This window comes from Gossypium hirsutum, chromosome A08 (assembly GCF_007990345.1).
Source record: "Gossypium hirsutum isolate 1008001.06 chromosome A08, Gossypium_hirsutum_v2.1, whole genome shotgun sequence".
NCBI classification, from domain to species: Eukaryota; Viridiplantae; Streptophyta; class Magnoliopsida; order Malvales; family Malvaceae; genus Gossypium; species Gossypium hirsutum.
The window spans coordinates 27,983,266-28,000,302 of record NC_053431.1 but is presented as its reverse complement, the minus strand read 5'-3'; the positions used below and the strand labels follow the sequence as shown (position 1 = coordinate 28,000,302).

At 30.5% G+C, this 17,037-nt stretch overlaps 1 non-coding gene across 1 annotated transcript; it reads left to right on the top strand.

The window, feature by feature from the left end:
* The first annotated feature begins 7,196 nt into the window (after positions 1–7,196).
* On the top strand, positions 7,197–7,303 carry LOC121205641 (small nucleolar RNA R71). The gene has a single exon (XR_005900717.1). It is a non-coding gene; the product is annotated as a small nucleolar RNA R71 (small nucleolar RNA).
* The last annotated feature ends 9,734 nt before the right edge of the window (positions 7,304–17,037 follow it).

Sequence of the window (17,037 nt, the reverse complement as noted above, 5' to 3'; positions counted from 1 at the left end):
GGCGTGTTGCCCTTCTACATGGGCATGTGCCATGTCTCAAATATAAATTTTCTATAGATGGTTTAAGGGCCTGGGTTGATCCCAAATAGTTCCGAATGATCAATTAAGGGCTCGTAGGCCCATAACAAGAGGTTTAAAGTAGAAATTGAAAATTTTTTAAATTGGACTGAGTCTGGGTGACTTGTGAAAGTTTGGGTGCATGAAACCAAGGTAGGTAATGCCTCGTATTCTGCTCCAGTGTGGGTTTCAGGTATGGGGTGTTACAATGAGATTATGGTAAATTGCATTATCTTATAATATATTACTTGAATGTTAAATGTATGGTAAGATTTGTTTATTTCTTTCATATGAGCTTACTAAGCTATATAGCTTACTCCGTTTTACGTTCCATGTTTTATAGTGTCACCAAGCTAGCTCAGATTGGAGATAGTCGGAGATCGCATCACACTATCAACTGCCATTTTGGGTATTAATGATCTTAAACATTGTGAGTGTATGACATCTATAGGGATTTGGTCATTTTGTTATGTGTGTTATCATGATTTTGGCCAAATGTATTGGCTTGTAATTGTCAAAGGCTTGAATTGGTATTTGGCCATGTAAATTGGCTCATTTTTGGTTAAATTGGTGTAAGCTCATATATATACATATATGTGCATGTATGTGCCAATGCCTGTAACAGCCCGATTTAGACCCTATTTGGAATAGTGGTTTTGGGACCATGAGTCCGAATCAGAAAAATATTTAAAATTATTTTCTGTGTTTATAATGTGTGAATTTATATGTGTGAAATTTTCGTGTTTTAATTTTATCGTTTAAGTGCCCGATTAAATAAAAGGGCTGAATCGCATAAAATAAAAATTTGATGGTTAATTGTAAAAGGGCTGAATTGATGTTGTCTTTATAGCATGAGGTACTTATAATGCAATTAGGCCATAATATTAGGTGATGGACTGTTGTAGACAACCATTATAAAGATTTCATATTATATTATAAAGGTTATTTATGTAAAATAATTAATAAGTTATATTAACATAAAACATAAAAATTAAAAGCCACGTGTTCATATTTTTTTCTATGACCGAAACATAAAAGAAAAGAAAAGAAGTAAAGTTTTCTTAGTTTCGGCCATTGCTAAGCTCAATCAAGGTATGTAACTAGCTTGGTTTTTTTTATAATTTTTACGTTTTTGAGATCTTTGTTATGTTATCTATCAAGCCCATGTTTCAATTTTTGAATTTGATGTTGATTTTGTATTTTTCCATTGTTGAAAGTGTTTGATTTTTGTTGTTTGATGATGGAAAATAAAAGATATGTGATAGATTAACATGTTTTGTATTTGAATTTTTGATGATTTTGAGTAATTAGGGCTAATTTGTAAAAATGATAAATTTAGGAACTAAAATATGAAATAAATGAAATGTGTGGACTTGTATAAGGAAGATGAATATTCGGTCTAAGCATGGTATATTGAAATTTTTCATATTTTGTGTTTTGTGCAATAGGGACTAAATTGTAAAAAGTGTAAAATTTTAGGGGTAAATGGTAATTTTCCCATTTATGTGTTTTTGGACTAAATTGCGTGAAAATATGTTTGAATGAGTTTAATTTGAATATGTTTAGATAAGAACCAAAGAAATCGGGCTTGGATCGAGGGAAAACCATAATTGTCGAATAATCGTTCTGTTCTGATTATCATTGTCCGAGGTAAGTTTATAAGCAAATAGATGTTATTAAATTTCAATATAGGTGATCTATAAATAATTGCAATAATTAGTATTAAATTACGAATTGGCATTGAGTAATGAAAAATAATTTATGTTTGATGATAAAGTAATGAATAAGTTTTGGTATTTGAAGTGATGACATGAACTATACATGTTAAAGTGTTAATTATATGTATATTAATTGCAAATCTATATTCAGCTAAGTGATATATGTATGTGTTATTAAAGGGTGAATCATGAGTATATATATATTCGACTATATGATGATATTATGACCTTGGAAGTGAATGATAACTTTGTTAATGAACATATGTATATGTGTATTTTGGCCAAGTTAAAGTTGATACATGGATGTATATGTGATTACACATAAGACCACGTCTGGGATGTTGGCATCAATATATGATTACGTGTAAGACCACATCTGGGACGTTGACATCAATATGTGATTACGTGTAAGACCACATCTGGGACGTTGGCATCGATATGTGATTATGTGTAAGACCATGTCTGGGATGTTGGCATCGATATGTGATTACGTGTAAGACCACGTCTAGGATGTTGGCATCGATATGTGTTTATGAGTAAGACCCTGTCTAGGACAGTGGCATCGATATGAGGTTACATGTAAGACCACATATGGGACGTTGCCATTGTAAGATATATGTGATTATCTGAGTATCCTATTCAATTCCGAATGGTTCAACAGGCAATGATAGTTGTGATTGAATGTGTAAAACGAGCTACAGTGATTAGGTATGTGATAGCTTATTTCCTATTTGAAATAAGGTAAGTAGGTTACTTGATATGTGTTATAAATCATGTATAATGTAAATGAAAAATGTATGTGCATATGAAAAGCGTAATCGGCCTTTTGATTATATCATGTGAATATTTATGAAATGATTCATGAATATATGTATATGGGTTTATTCGGTTATATAATGGTACTATAGTTTTGAAATTAAATATACATTGATAATAAATACATGTATATTCGGCCATGAATAAGTTTATTTGTGAAAGTATATGTTATACATGAATTTATAAGCTTGAGATTTAATATGATTATGATAGTATAATTTGGTTTGGTTTAAATGAGTGATTAGGACATTTAGTTGTTTATTTGCTTATGACTTACTAAGTATGATAGCTTACTGTGTGTGTTTATGTTTGCCTCTATTTTATAGATTTTGGAGATTAGTTACGAGCTCAGGGATCATCAGCAAAGTCCATCACACTATCAACTATTGTTTTGGTACATTATAAGTTTAAACTTGATACTATGGCATGTATAATCTAGGTTATATTTGGTTAAGTTGGAAGTTGTGTATATATTAAGCCATGCGAAAATGGCTAATATGCTATGAGAGTATATGAAATTTTAGTCAAGTTTTATATGTGTTATATGTATTGATAATGGTTGGTGAATTTGGATGTGGTTTGGTTGACTTGGCTTTGGTATATACATGAGTATGAATTATGTTTTTCATGTTACTTTTGGTTAAAATGATTCAGTTATGTTTTACATTTGCTAGTAATGAATATATTTGGTTGATAATTCGGTACTTGCACATATATATATATATATTTATACACATGATGTGTTGGTATGATATATATATTATTTCAAGGTGTACATATATATGATGTGTGTGTGGTGGTGTTTGGTCATGTGTTTCGGTTATGGAGTAAATGATGGATGTTTACTGAGTTATAATATGAAATCATTAGTTAGTAAAACGCATGTCATATATATATATGGTGTATTTGGTATATGCTTATGGTTTAAAGTAATAATATGTATAACTTATGATCATTCATTATGGTAAGCTTATCATATTGATATGTTTTGCATTAGTCGAATTTTATAATTTAGATTAAATGAGGTAGACATGGTTGATAGATAGGTATATATATATATGTAATTCGGTTGTGGCTTAATATTGGTTTATTTGGAATGCATGATTATATTATGAATTAATTCAAGTTAGTAAGCTTAAAATAAACTATATATGTTTTCTATGTTTGTTATATAATTCGATGAAGGGATAATAATAAGTATAATGTATATTCAACCATATTATTAAATTATTAAATAAGTGTATATATATATCGATGGTATAATCATGTGTACTTGGTTATGTAAGTTCTATTTATGGATGATTTTTAGTATGCAAATGGGGTGTAATATAATTTATATGTTTTTCTCATTTAATGGTTCATAATGATATGCTATAATATGAATTATATATATTGCATTAAAGTTATGTTTGGTTATATGGTAATGATATTAAAGTTGCATATGTGTTTGGACAATAATTAATGTAATAGTTTGTTAAATTTTTAACATGCACAAATGCAGAATTAAGAAAATGATATGTTTGATATTTGCCAAGTTAAATAGATATTTTGGCATGTATTCAATATATGTGTTTAAATGTCTTAATGTTTGTACCTAGAATTTGTCATGTAAATATCTATGTTATAATTTGATTATTTGAATGTTATAAATGAGATGTACACATGATTCGTATAATTGAGTTTATATTACCTTAAACATACATAGTAATGAATGACTCCCTTAAGCTGTGAATTGTTCGATAATACCTCGTAACCTTTATTCGGCGACAGATACAGGTTAGGGGTGTTACAATGCCCCTTTCGTGATGTGGTTTATATTGATTTGCTAAATGTTGATTGTGGCTTAATGACTTGTTGTGAAATGGATGAGTTTGGTCTATTGGTATGTTGGATTATCTTGATAAGTAAATGCAAGTTGGCAGTAGTCTTAGTGGTGTTTTGAATGTGAAATTGATATGTTTGATTTGGCAATAATGAAATGTCATGAGTATGATAGAAGATGGTATTGCATTGACATGTATTGGCCATGTTTGTGGATGTTTGGTTGTCTAAGTATACTATGATTTATGCCATTGAAATAGTGTATGTGTATGTGTAAATGAGAGTGGCAAATGGCTTGGTAAATAGCCTTTATTTTCTCCACATGGGTAGACACACGGGTGTGTGCCTAGGCTTTGTATGACACACAGCCTGTCCCATGGGCATGTGTTTTGGCCGTGTGTCCCCTGCACCTTAATTTTGAGAAATAGAATGCTCAGAATTGAGCACACAGGCAGAGAACGGGGGTGTGTCCTGGGCGTGTGAAGTCTGCACCTATTTTATGAAAATTAAATTAACCACACAGCCTAGCACACGAGCGTATGACCTAGCCATGTGACTTCAATTTGTTCATGCCTTACAAGTCAGAGAGTTACACGGGTTAGGAACACGGGCGTGTGTGACCACACGACCTGGCCACACGGGCGTGTGACCCCTGTTTATAGCAAAATTTTCTAAGTTTTGTAAAAATTCCTAAAGTTGTTGGTTTAGTCTCGAACCACTTCCAAAGCATGTTTTAGGCATCATAGGCACATATTAAGGACTTTATGATTGAATATAAATGGTTTTAATTTGGATGCAAATTTATGATTTGATTTGTATGTTCGCGCAATGTAAGTCTGGTAATGCCTCGTGCCCTGTTCCGGCGTTGAATACGGGTAAGGGGTGTTACAATTTCTCTGTTTTAGAGTAAATCAGAAGCTCGTTGGATTGGAAGCTTGGCGGAGATCACTCACACTATCCATCGGCCTATATCGGTATATATGGTAAATCAATTATGGTTGTAATGGCATGTATAGGATATTGGCCATATTGGCATGTAAATGTAAATGATGCTTGTAATTTAGCCATTGGAATGGCAATGTCAAACTATGGTAGCTACATATATGTTAAGTAGTTGATCAAATTATGTCTAACTTGAGGACTTAACTAAGGTAAGATTACAGACATGTATGCATGTAATGGTATGCCATGATGAATGATGGAATTTGTTTAATTTGAATGCTTGGAATGGTTGGTACTGGATGTCTGCTTCAAGTGCAGGTCATAGGTGTGTTTTTGAGTGAGAAATGAAGCTAGAAATGGCTTTATTTTGTCCACGCGGGCCTATGTCTAGACTGTGTGTGACACACGACCAGGTACATGGGCGTGTTTGAGAAACAGAATGCTCAGATTTGAGCGCACGGGCAGAGACACGGGTGTGTGTCTTGGCTATGTGAAACCTGCACCTAATCTCGAATTAAATAAATTAACCACACGGCTTACTACACGGGCGTGTGGCATGGGCGTGTGCACAAGTCAGAGAGTTAAACAGGGTCGAACACGGCCTGTAACACGGCCGTGTCCCTTGGACCACACGGGTGTGTGGGCCCTGGAACTTGGAAAATTTTTGAAATGTCACGAAAGATTCTTAGAGTTCCCGATTAAGTCCCGACTCGATTTTAATGCTCGTATTGGGCCTTGAGGGTCCAATTAAGGGACATTTTGAATGATTTCGGTTAATGAATAGTAATTTACAAGAATTATCTAAAAAATGTTTTGAAATTTTTGGTAATGCTCTGTAACACTGTTTTAGCGACGGATACGGGTTAAAGGGTGTTACAATGGCAATGGTGGAATCTTAGCTTTAACCGGACAACTCTTCTGTGGAAATTTTTTTGCATCTAATAAGGGTGTTAGATAATTAGAACTAACTGGTTTAGATTTTACCTCATCAAGGATCACTGAATCTGACTTCTGTGATACAGGAGTTTCAACACTTGGTTGAACTTCCTCTTTGTCTTGAGCTACAACAGGCTCATCTTGAACCACAACCACCTTGGGCTCCAATGTTTTTCCACTTGGCAAAGAGACAGCTTTGCAATGTTCTTTGCCCAAAATTTTTGGATTTTCTGTGTCGCTTGGCCAAATACCTTGGGGTTTATTTCGAAGTTTATTGGTTAGCAGACTCATTTGATTCTCCAGATTTCTTAAAGTGGTATCATTCTTTACTATGTATGCCTTCAGCAGATTCTTAGGATCACTTAAAGATTCAGTTGGTGGGGGTTGTTGCACTTGTTAAGAATATACCGACGGATAATTTGGTCGAAATGGCATAATAGAGTCACTATGGTCCGCCCATTGATTACTCCATGGACAAATTGGATGATTCTGCCATAAAGAGTTGTAAAAATTTGATTGCGGACCATTCCAATTCTGATTCCCATGTAATAATTTGACTCTTAATTCGATAGGAAATTTTCAAAGAAATGGCCATCTCCACAATATTCACAAGAAATATTCTCGAACCAGTTCGGCTGTTGACCTGACAGGCTACCATTGAAACTATTAACAATTATGTTCTTAAGCATAGAAGACATAGAGGATACCTGGCTACCAAAGAAGCAAGTGTGTCTGCTTCATGTACTCCTGCTGCTCATCTTTCTAAGGCTGCTCGGTTGGTTGGCCACTGATAGTTATTGCTGGTAGTTCTTTCAATAATCTCGTAAGCATCGTTAAGCATCCACCACCATTCTAGTATGAATATTAAGACCAGTATAGAAAGTCTCCATTTGAACACAACAAGGAATGTCATGATAAGGGCACTTTCGTAATAACTCCTTGAACCGCTCTGATGCCTCATATAAAGATTCTTCATCAAGTTGCTGAAATGACGTGACTTCATTTCAAATCTTGGCAATTAAAGATTGAGGGAAATATTTCATTAAGAAACATTCAAAAAACTCTTGCCATGTAGTTATGGAACCAGACGGTAGGGAGTTCAACCACGCTCGTGCTCTATCTCTTAAGGAGTATGGAAATAATCTCAGTCTCAAGGCGTCCTCAGTCTCCCCAACTAGTTTAAATGAATCACTCACTTCCATGAATAACCGAAGGTGAATATGTGGATCTTCAGTAGGAATCCCACTAAATTGACCCATATTTTACAAAATTTGGAACATGACCGGCTTCAGCACAAATTGTTGTGCCTCAACTTCAGGTCTCCTAATACTCGGATTAAGCTCGTTGAATAGAGGAATGGCATATTCTTGAATGGCATAGTTTCTGTCATTGGCATCAATGATCGGATTGTAAGTATTATAAGCGAATGTTCCTCCTGGATTTTGGTTTGGATTTTCGAAATTTATCTCTTCGATCATTCTTTAGTTCGCTTGTTTCTCCATTGTCAGAAAATCCTTTCAATTTTAGGGTCTACAAGGAGTAAGTCAATAATTTGATCAAAACTCATAAACACCTAAAACAAACACAAAAAAAAAATTAAAATTTAACAAAAAATAGACCAAAATGCAAAATTAATAATTTCACAAATATTGTCTTTTAAAACAGTCCCCGGCAACGGTGCCAAAAACTTGAAACGACGGAAATGTGCAAGTGTATACAATCACAACAAGTAATAAAATGTCAAGTTATCGTACCCACAGGGACTGTGAAAAGAATTATTTATGAATACAATTTTAAAAACACTTTGTTAAAGAAGAATATTTTGATTTGACGAAGTGATTAAAAACTAGGATTTAACAAATTAATAAAAAACAGAAAATTAAAAATTCCAATGCACGATTTCAAAAGATGATTTTAATCAAGATGACATAATTGTGTTAGATTAATTGCATTTCTTAACTTAGAATTATTAAACTCATGTTCATGTTGTTACAAATAAATCCACGGCAACTCGGTAATTTGCTAACTTATGAACATACTTACCTACCAAAATCCATTTATCTTTTGACTATATCTCTTGTCAATTCAACCGGTTAAACAAATTCTAATAAGCCAATGTGTTAAAGCACATGCATACTTATGAAATTAAAATAATCTCTTGTACATATCTTTATGCCAATTCAAACAATTAATTCAATCTCATAAGCACATAAAAGATCACGTGAGGTAACAATGTATTTCTACCTTGAAATAGTTTAATCACAATAATCTTGCAAGTTATGCAAGGCTATTGTATCGCTAGATACCGTTGCTAATTTAACCCTTAGCTATCTTAGATGATTAAACATGCACTGATTAAGTATCGTGTCAATTAATTACAATTTCAATCCGTTTAAATAATTAATTTATTAGTTACCTTACAATTGTAATGCAAGAATAACTGTCATGGTTTTACTTAATCAAACATCTTACAGAGGCCTATAACAACACACACACAATTTTAATAAATTAAGTAGATGAAATGCAATTAGCCTAACATGAATTAAATTTAAACCATATTAATTAAATTAAACATATCAACATCACAAATATGCATAGACAAGTTCATCATAACAACAACAAAATTAAAAGGATAGGGAATAAAAATCAAATCAGGTGTTTTCTCCGTGGCTTAACTAGTTTGCTCCGCTCCTCATTCTCTGCTTGTTCTTGTCGAACCGAGGCTTCTACAAACACTTGAATGCTGCTCCAAATGGTGGTTTATTGACTCTTTTTCAAAAGGTGAAATCGGCAAGGGAATAGGGGAAGAAAATGAAGAACAATAGAAGGGAATAAAGAGAGAAAAATGAGAGAGAAATGAAGAGATGAGAAGGGTTGAGATGTGTTTGAAGTGAGTAGCCAAGGGAGTATTTATAGGTTGAGAAGACTGCTAAAAATAGCCAAAATCAGCAGCCAAAGACTCCCCCCATGGCCGGCCACACATGTGGCATGTTTGAAGATTTCAAACATATTATTTTTAGGTAGGGGCAAATACTGAAGGGCATGAATAGTGGAGGGGTTTGAATGCAAATTGAAGGAGTCTTCAAATGCCATTTTGCAAGCCAAATAATAAGACAAACAAGCTGATTGGTTCAGCATATGGGACGGTTTTGGGCTGCCCAGTGCTCGATTGGATCGGTTTTCTCAGTTCAGCTCAACTGGGCCCCTTTTCATAATTAATTAATAATAATTTATTTAACCCAAATTAAATTGGATTAAAATTAAAAGTAATTATATTATAAATTAATACACATAATTTGGACCATCTTAGGCTGAAAAATTAATTTGCCTTGATGCTTTAAAATTGCTTCTCGGTTTTGCGCTTCTAGTAGTGTCTGTCGAACCGTTTTTTGCCCTTTATGTAAATCTGTCGAAAATAATCAAAATTAATCAAAATTTGATATAAAATTAATTAAAATTCAAAATTTTTATAATTTGAGTGCAATTTAATTATTTTATAATTACTATATATTTTTTGACAAGAATTTTACCGAAATTACATGAATTTGAGTTAAAAAGGGCATGAAAAAGTATGTATATTTTCGTGTTTCCAGCTCTCACGAATTGTAAATCGGTAACTCATATGAGCTGAGAATCAGTAAGCTCTCACGAGCTAAAATCAGTAAGCTCTCAAGAACTAAAATCGGTAAGCTTATAAGAGCTGAGAATTGGTAATCCCTAATGACATGTCATTTGCATCCTACAAATCTTTAAGCTTCAAATGGGACTCAGTAATCGTTGTACGTCGTTGGATATGCGATCGGTATTTATACATGGCAGTTATACAAATCACATACATATAATTTAAGTTAAACATATAAATAGTCAATTTAATTACACGAATTTACCTCGACGAGTATACGTAGATACAGAGCGATTAATCCGAGATTTTCTCTTTGCCTCAATCTAACTCCGTACTAGGTCTAACTGAATCTATACGAATAAATTTAACTCAATTTAATATATATTTCAATCAATTTAGTCCAACACATATTTTGACAAAATTACCATTTTACTCCTATACTTTTAATTTCTTTGCAATTTAGTCCCTAATTCTTAAAAATGGAAATTTACACAATTTTACCACAACCCACTATGGCCGAATATCAAATAGGTCCTTAGCATGCACTATACTTCAATCATTTCACAATTTCACCATGTAATATTTCCTAATTTTTAATTTAGTCCCTATTTGACAATTTCACTAAAAATTCATTTACAAAAGTTGTTTATCTAACGACAACCATTCATTTTCTATTATCAAACTTCAAAAATCATATATACTCATCAATGGTAAAACCCTAATAGTTTAACAATTTCACAAATTAGTCCCAAGGGCTACTTCGATTAAGCTACAACAATCCCGGAAACATAGAACTCATTAAAAACAGGACAAAAATTACTTACCAATTGAGCATTCAAAGTTTCCGAACCCTAGCTTCCAAACTGGCTTTTCTTTCTTTGATATTCGGTTGAAAAAGAATGGAAGAAGATGACAATTTGTTTGGTTTTATTTATTATAACTTTAATTACTTAATTACCTAATTAACCTTTAAAATAAAACCAAATTTCAAAATTGTCAAGCCAATATCTTTCACTAACTCATTTATGAAATAATTACCACATAAGGACTTCTAGTTTAAATTTCTATAGCTATTTAATACCTTTAGCTATTAGAACTAAACTTTTGCACTTTACGCGATTTAGTCCTTTTTATCAAACTGAGCATGTAAACGGTAAAATTTCTTAACAAAATTTTTATACGATATTTCTATCATGCTGTAGGTAATAAAATAATAATAAAATAAATTTTCTGACTTTGGATTTGCGGTCCTGAAACTACTGTTCTAATTTTACTAAAAACGGGTTGTTACACTTTTCCTATCCTATGGCATGCCATCTATATTCGGCTTAGCCCGATACAGTTAATAGAGATTCATTTCACTTTTCAATACAACCAATGTCTCAGTTTCATGAATATATATCATCACCTATGATAATAATCACATTTTTCTCAATACACATATATTCATAATCAATATATTTCATAATATACAAAATCAATCTATTTCATTTCAATTAAGAATTTAATTCAATTCCCAAGTACCAAAGTACTCACCTCAATTGCTTACCATATGCAAACAATTATATATGCAATAATCTACTATTTAATTTGGATTATAGAAACATAAACCGTGATTTTCAAGCTATTCAACGTCGATTTTATTCTTCCCCTTTTTACTTGAGGATTCTGGTACGACGTTAGCTATGGAATAAAACAATTAAATCACATTAATATTACACACTCCAACTTCACATTAAATTTCAATTTTTACACTATATTTTGTTTATTTTTTAATTTAGTCCCTAAACTGAGACTAATTTTAACCTTCACAAATTAATTTCATATTTTTACACTAATTTCACTCTAGACCACATTTAGCTTCCTCTTTTCCAATTCGACCCCATAATTTTGGATTTTTCACAATTTAGTCCATATTGTTCAAAATCAACAATTAATTCCACAATTTAGTCCTTTTCCATTTTTGACTTAAAAATCTATCTATTTAATCCCTAATACTTAAACTATTCAACAATGTCAACATCTAAAATCTTGAACAATACTAAAAATTACAACATGGGTCAGGTAGCCCTAAGTACCGGGATTTCAAAAATGTAAAAATTACAAGTATAGAGACTAAATTGCACTAACCAATTTGGATTTGAACTTCAAACCCCTTAGGCCATGCGCTTCTTCTCCTTTTCTTTCTTTCTTTTTTTTTTCTTTCCTTTGTTTAATTTGCATGTCTCCACTTTCTTTTCTTTTATTATATATTTCATTTTTATTTTTATTATTATAATATATACATTAAAGTTAACATATATTAAATATATATTTTCATGCATTTTGCTAAGCCCATGGTCGGCCACCTATTTACCAACATTAATTAAGTGGCATAATTGCTACTTTAGCCCTTTTAGTTTATTTCAATCTATAATTCAACTTTTATCTCTTATGCGATTTAATCCCTGTACCTTAATAACTCCTAATTTCACGAAATTTACTAATCCAAAAATTAATTAGCTATTAAGCTAGCCTCGTAAATATTTAAGGGTTCGGTTTACAAAAATAGAGTCCCAAAAATACATTTTCTGACACCCCTGACTATCGGGTCGTTGCATTCTGTCATTTTAAAATACTTTTCATTTGGTTAAGTACCGATACTCTTAGTATTGATACTTAATGCCAAAAAGGTCAAAATAATCATATTTTAGTACTTATTCATGCTCAAATCAAATGATACCTAAAATGGTGCCTTAGGCACAATTATAACCTACACAAAACCATTTATAACACAATACATTTAATCATCAAATGATCCTAAGTTCAACTAACCAATATGCCATCACTTGGCACCAATTTACATCAATATTATATGTAAATCATCCAACCAAATCATGCTATTTCATACCATTCATCTATTCCTCATAACATGACATTCCAAATGTATATTCACATAATATAATGAAATTATGAAGATGATCAAAATGCCATTACCTTAAGTGTTCATGTTCACTATGATTCAAACATATTTGACATTACAATTCATTTGACACTCCTAAGTACATGTCCTATATAACCGATTTTAAACGATTAATAATCTACTGAATCAAGAGATGGATAGTGCGAGCTTCTTGATGATCCGATTGGCACATTCCAAAAGAAAAAATGTACAAGAAGAGAAAGGAACGGGTAAGCATTATGAATTCCTTAGAAAGCTCATATGTAAATAACAATTAACTTACCTCAAATAACAAGTACATAAGTAAAATTCAACATGAATAATCAAGTTTACCTAATTCATCAAAGCACGATACAGCAAGGTGAGTTATGTTCATATTCAATCTAACCACATCTCATTCATAGATATACATATATTCAAACTTGTCATTACATCCTTCACTATGATATCTTTGAGCATTTTGCACAACACATTTCGTTTTCACCTTTCATATTAATCATATTACCTGATAAAACTCAGTAAACAACTTAATTACATAGGTATTAATTTTATTAGAGGCTCATCTGAGTTGAGCTTACAATCGTTTTAGGTTACCTATTCGGGCTAAACCTCATATTGACACATCAAATAGCTTGGTCAGCGCTATAAATACATGTAAGGATACTAGTTCAGGTTACACCTTTAAAACGACAACAGATTACCAGTTTAGGCTAAACTTGTGTCACATGTATCTTTGAGTCTACAACAAATACTAGAGCTCTGTATAATTGGAAATCAACCAGTAACCATTTGTAAGATATGTTTACAAAGTTTTATAAAGGTAATTTCCATCGTACAAGTTCATAGTTATTTGTTTTCAATTTAATCCAAATCTCACCCTTTTTGTACTAAATTGTAAATAAATCAAACTTCACTGCTATTATAGGTATTCACATTATAACATATATATAAGGTTCAAAGCTTAAGTATACCATATGAAGTTACCTGACAATATTAGCATATTAGATTCATAGCAGGGACTAATCAACAATTTTCCCTTTTTCTCGATTATCCTCGACTTAAGTGAAATCCCAATATATATAGTAATTAATTTCGAACTATTAATTCCAAACATTCCACAACAACATATTATCATCGTATATCAGTTCAATTTCATTTACTGAAATTCCTTTAGCTTTTACGTTTTATTCAATTTAGTCTTTAAAACTGAAAATGTCATAACTTTCAAATTTGAGCTTCGATTTCAAAAGCAATCTCAATTTCATCCTTCTACAGCCCTTTAATACTTATAATTATAGAAATTTCATGCTAAAATTTGAAATTATTGCACTTTGGTCCCTGTGATTAAAACTAACAATTTTCACTTTACAAACTAGTTATTTTTCATATCTAAGCTAAAAACCTATCAATTTAATACCAAAAGTTTTAAGATCCACCAATTGTAACTTTTGTGAACTTTAAAAGTTTCACAAATTAATCCCTGGGCTAGCTAAATCAAACTTTCAAAATCTCAAAAACATAAAAACTACAAGAAACAAATTAGTTTAACCTACGTGCACCAAAGTTGAATGTTTCTAGCTCTAAAAAATAGCTTCCCTTCTCTTTTTAGTGCAAACGGTGATGATAAAAGAAAGATGTCAACTTTCTTTTGTTTTTATTTCTTTCAATTTTAACTAAATTTTAATTATAATTTAACTTAAAAATTCACTTAATTTTAAGCACTAATCGTCCACCTAATTTAAAATGGTATTATTTCCATTTTAAACCTTAATCTAATACTATTTATCAATTTTAGCAAATAGAAATTAATAGCGATTAACTTTTACGATTTTTACGATCTAATCATTATAAATTAATTACTAACCGTTCAATAAAATTATCAGACCAAAAATCAATATAACATTATAACAAGCTCGTAAATACTAATAAATAATATTTATTGACTCAATCATAAAAAAATAGGAATTTTGAAATCGCCATTTTCGGTACCACTAAAAAACGGTCCAGAAAATTTACAAAAAATAAATTTTAGAATCACTTACACACAAGGCCGAATGCTAGGGAATTTTTTGAAGCTCTCAATTCTTCCTTCAATGGTGATACTTGGTGGAGGAGATGAGAATGAAACTCGTTCTCTTTCTTTCCACTTTTATTTCTTTTAATTAATGCCTTAGTTTCATTAATTTATCTTTATTTTTTGTCAAAACAATTGTTAAAATCATGCATCAAGTGTCCATACTAATATATTATGGTCTAATTCCAATTTAAATCCTTGAACAATTTTTATTTAAACCTTTTAACTAATAAAAATCAATAGTAATTAATTTTTACGATTTTTATGATTTAGTCATTGTACCTTAATTAATAACTGTTCAATAAAATTACCAGACTAAAAATCAATGTAACACTATAATAGACTGATAAATATTAATGAATAATATTTATTGAATCAATCATCAGAAAACGAGGTTCCAAAACTATTATTTTTGACACCACTGAAAAGCAAGTTATTATAGTTGAGGGGCTAAATTATTAGAGTAAGAGTAGGGGACTAAAATTCCAAATATACAAAATTTATAGGGACTTAGAGTATCCTTTAGTCTTCAAATTTTTACTTTATAATTTGACACAAATAAATAATCAATCTATCGCGAAGTGTGAGTAATCCATATTAGTAATTTTAAAAGGAGTGAGTGGGTATTTGGAAAAAAATTATTTTAAAAAATTAAAAATATATAAATTAAAAATATATAAATTCATAATTTAATATTATGAATATGTTTGAAAATTTTTATAAATTTATTACATGTATTAATATCAAGATTAGAATATGCCATAAGTTTAATTGCATTTCACAAATTTAGAATTTAGTCTTTTTATTTTTTAGATTTCAACATCTAGGTCCAATTGTTAACACTGTTATTTTTTTTTGTTAAATTTATTGACGTGGTATTTTGAAATAAAAAAATACTCGTTTTTATAGCCATGTAACTACAAAAATAATGATTTGTAATAAACTTGAATTTGATAAAATAAATTTATTAACAATTGGACTTAAATTTTAAAGTTTGAAAAGTAGATAAACTAAATTCCTAAAAATATAAGTATAAATATTACATTTTAAATTTTTGAAAAATACAGTACCTTAAATATATTCGAACTTAATATCAATTATAAAATTAGATCCAATCAATCATTTCTTGAAAAAAATATGGGTATAAAAAAATTTGTCGTTTTTGAGGATTTTTTTTGAAAATATTGTCAATTGAGATTTAATTTGATTAAGATTATTATTTTTTTAACAACTAAAAAAATATGGATTCGAGTGTAATTAAGTACAATTTTTCTTTAATTAAGGGTGAGAAAATGTTATGTATAAATATAAGTTTTATATTAAAAATTAAACTTAAATTTTTTTTTAAAACTAATTTTGAACCGAATTGGATTAATAACTAATTTAAATATAGATTAGATGATCGATTCAAAAATCAAATAAAAATAATTAAATTGAGTGATTGAATTAAGTTTTTAATTTATTATTATTTTTAACTTTTTTAAAATTTAATAATTTTTTAATTAAATTAATTAAATCCATTGAAACTATAAATCAATAACTTAAATTGATTCGATCAGTTGTGAAATTTAAAAACATTCTTGAAACCAGAGGTCAGGTCAGCAGGACCAACTATTATTGTACCTACTCTTTTTACATTCCGATTGTTTACCTGCTTATTTCTAAAATCATATTCACACGAATCATCGTATTTTTTTTTCTTCTTCTTGTTGTGCATGTAGGTTATATAGTTTATCTCCCTCTTCATTTGTTTTTATTTAAAAGGAATAGTACTTGGACATTTTTATTTAAAGTAGAGGTATTATATTTTTGAGGATGTAGGTTAGAATTTTATTATATATGGTTTTTTATTTTATTATATATTAATATTGCCTTGAATTATTTCTATTCTTAATTTACATTGCTTAAAATTAACAAAAAGTAGATATTATAATTATAGATATTATATTGAATTTAATTATTAATAAATTGAATTCTGTTTTTCTTATGCATAATAATTTTTAAAAAATAAATTTAATAACCAAAAATTGTTTTTAGAAAACTTGGGGGAGAGAGAGACCGCCCAGCGATCCCATGAAATGCTTCCACTTGGTAATGCAGATTGCAGCCT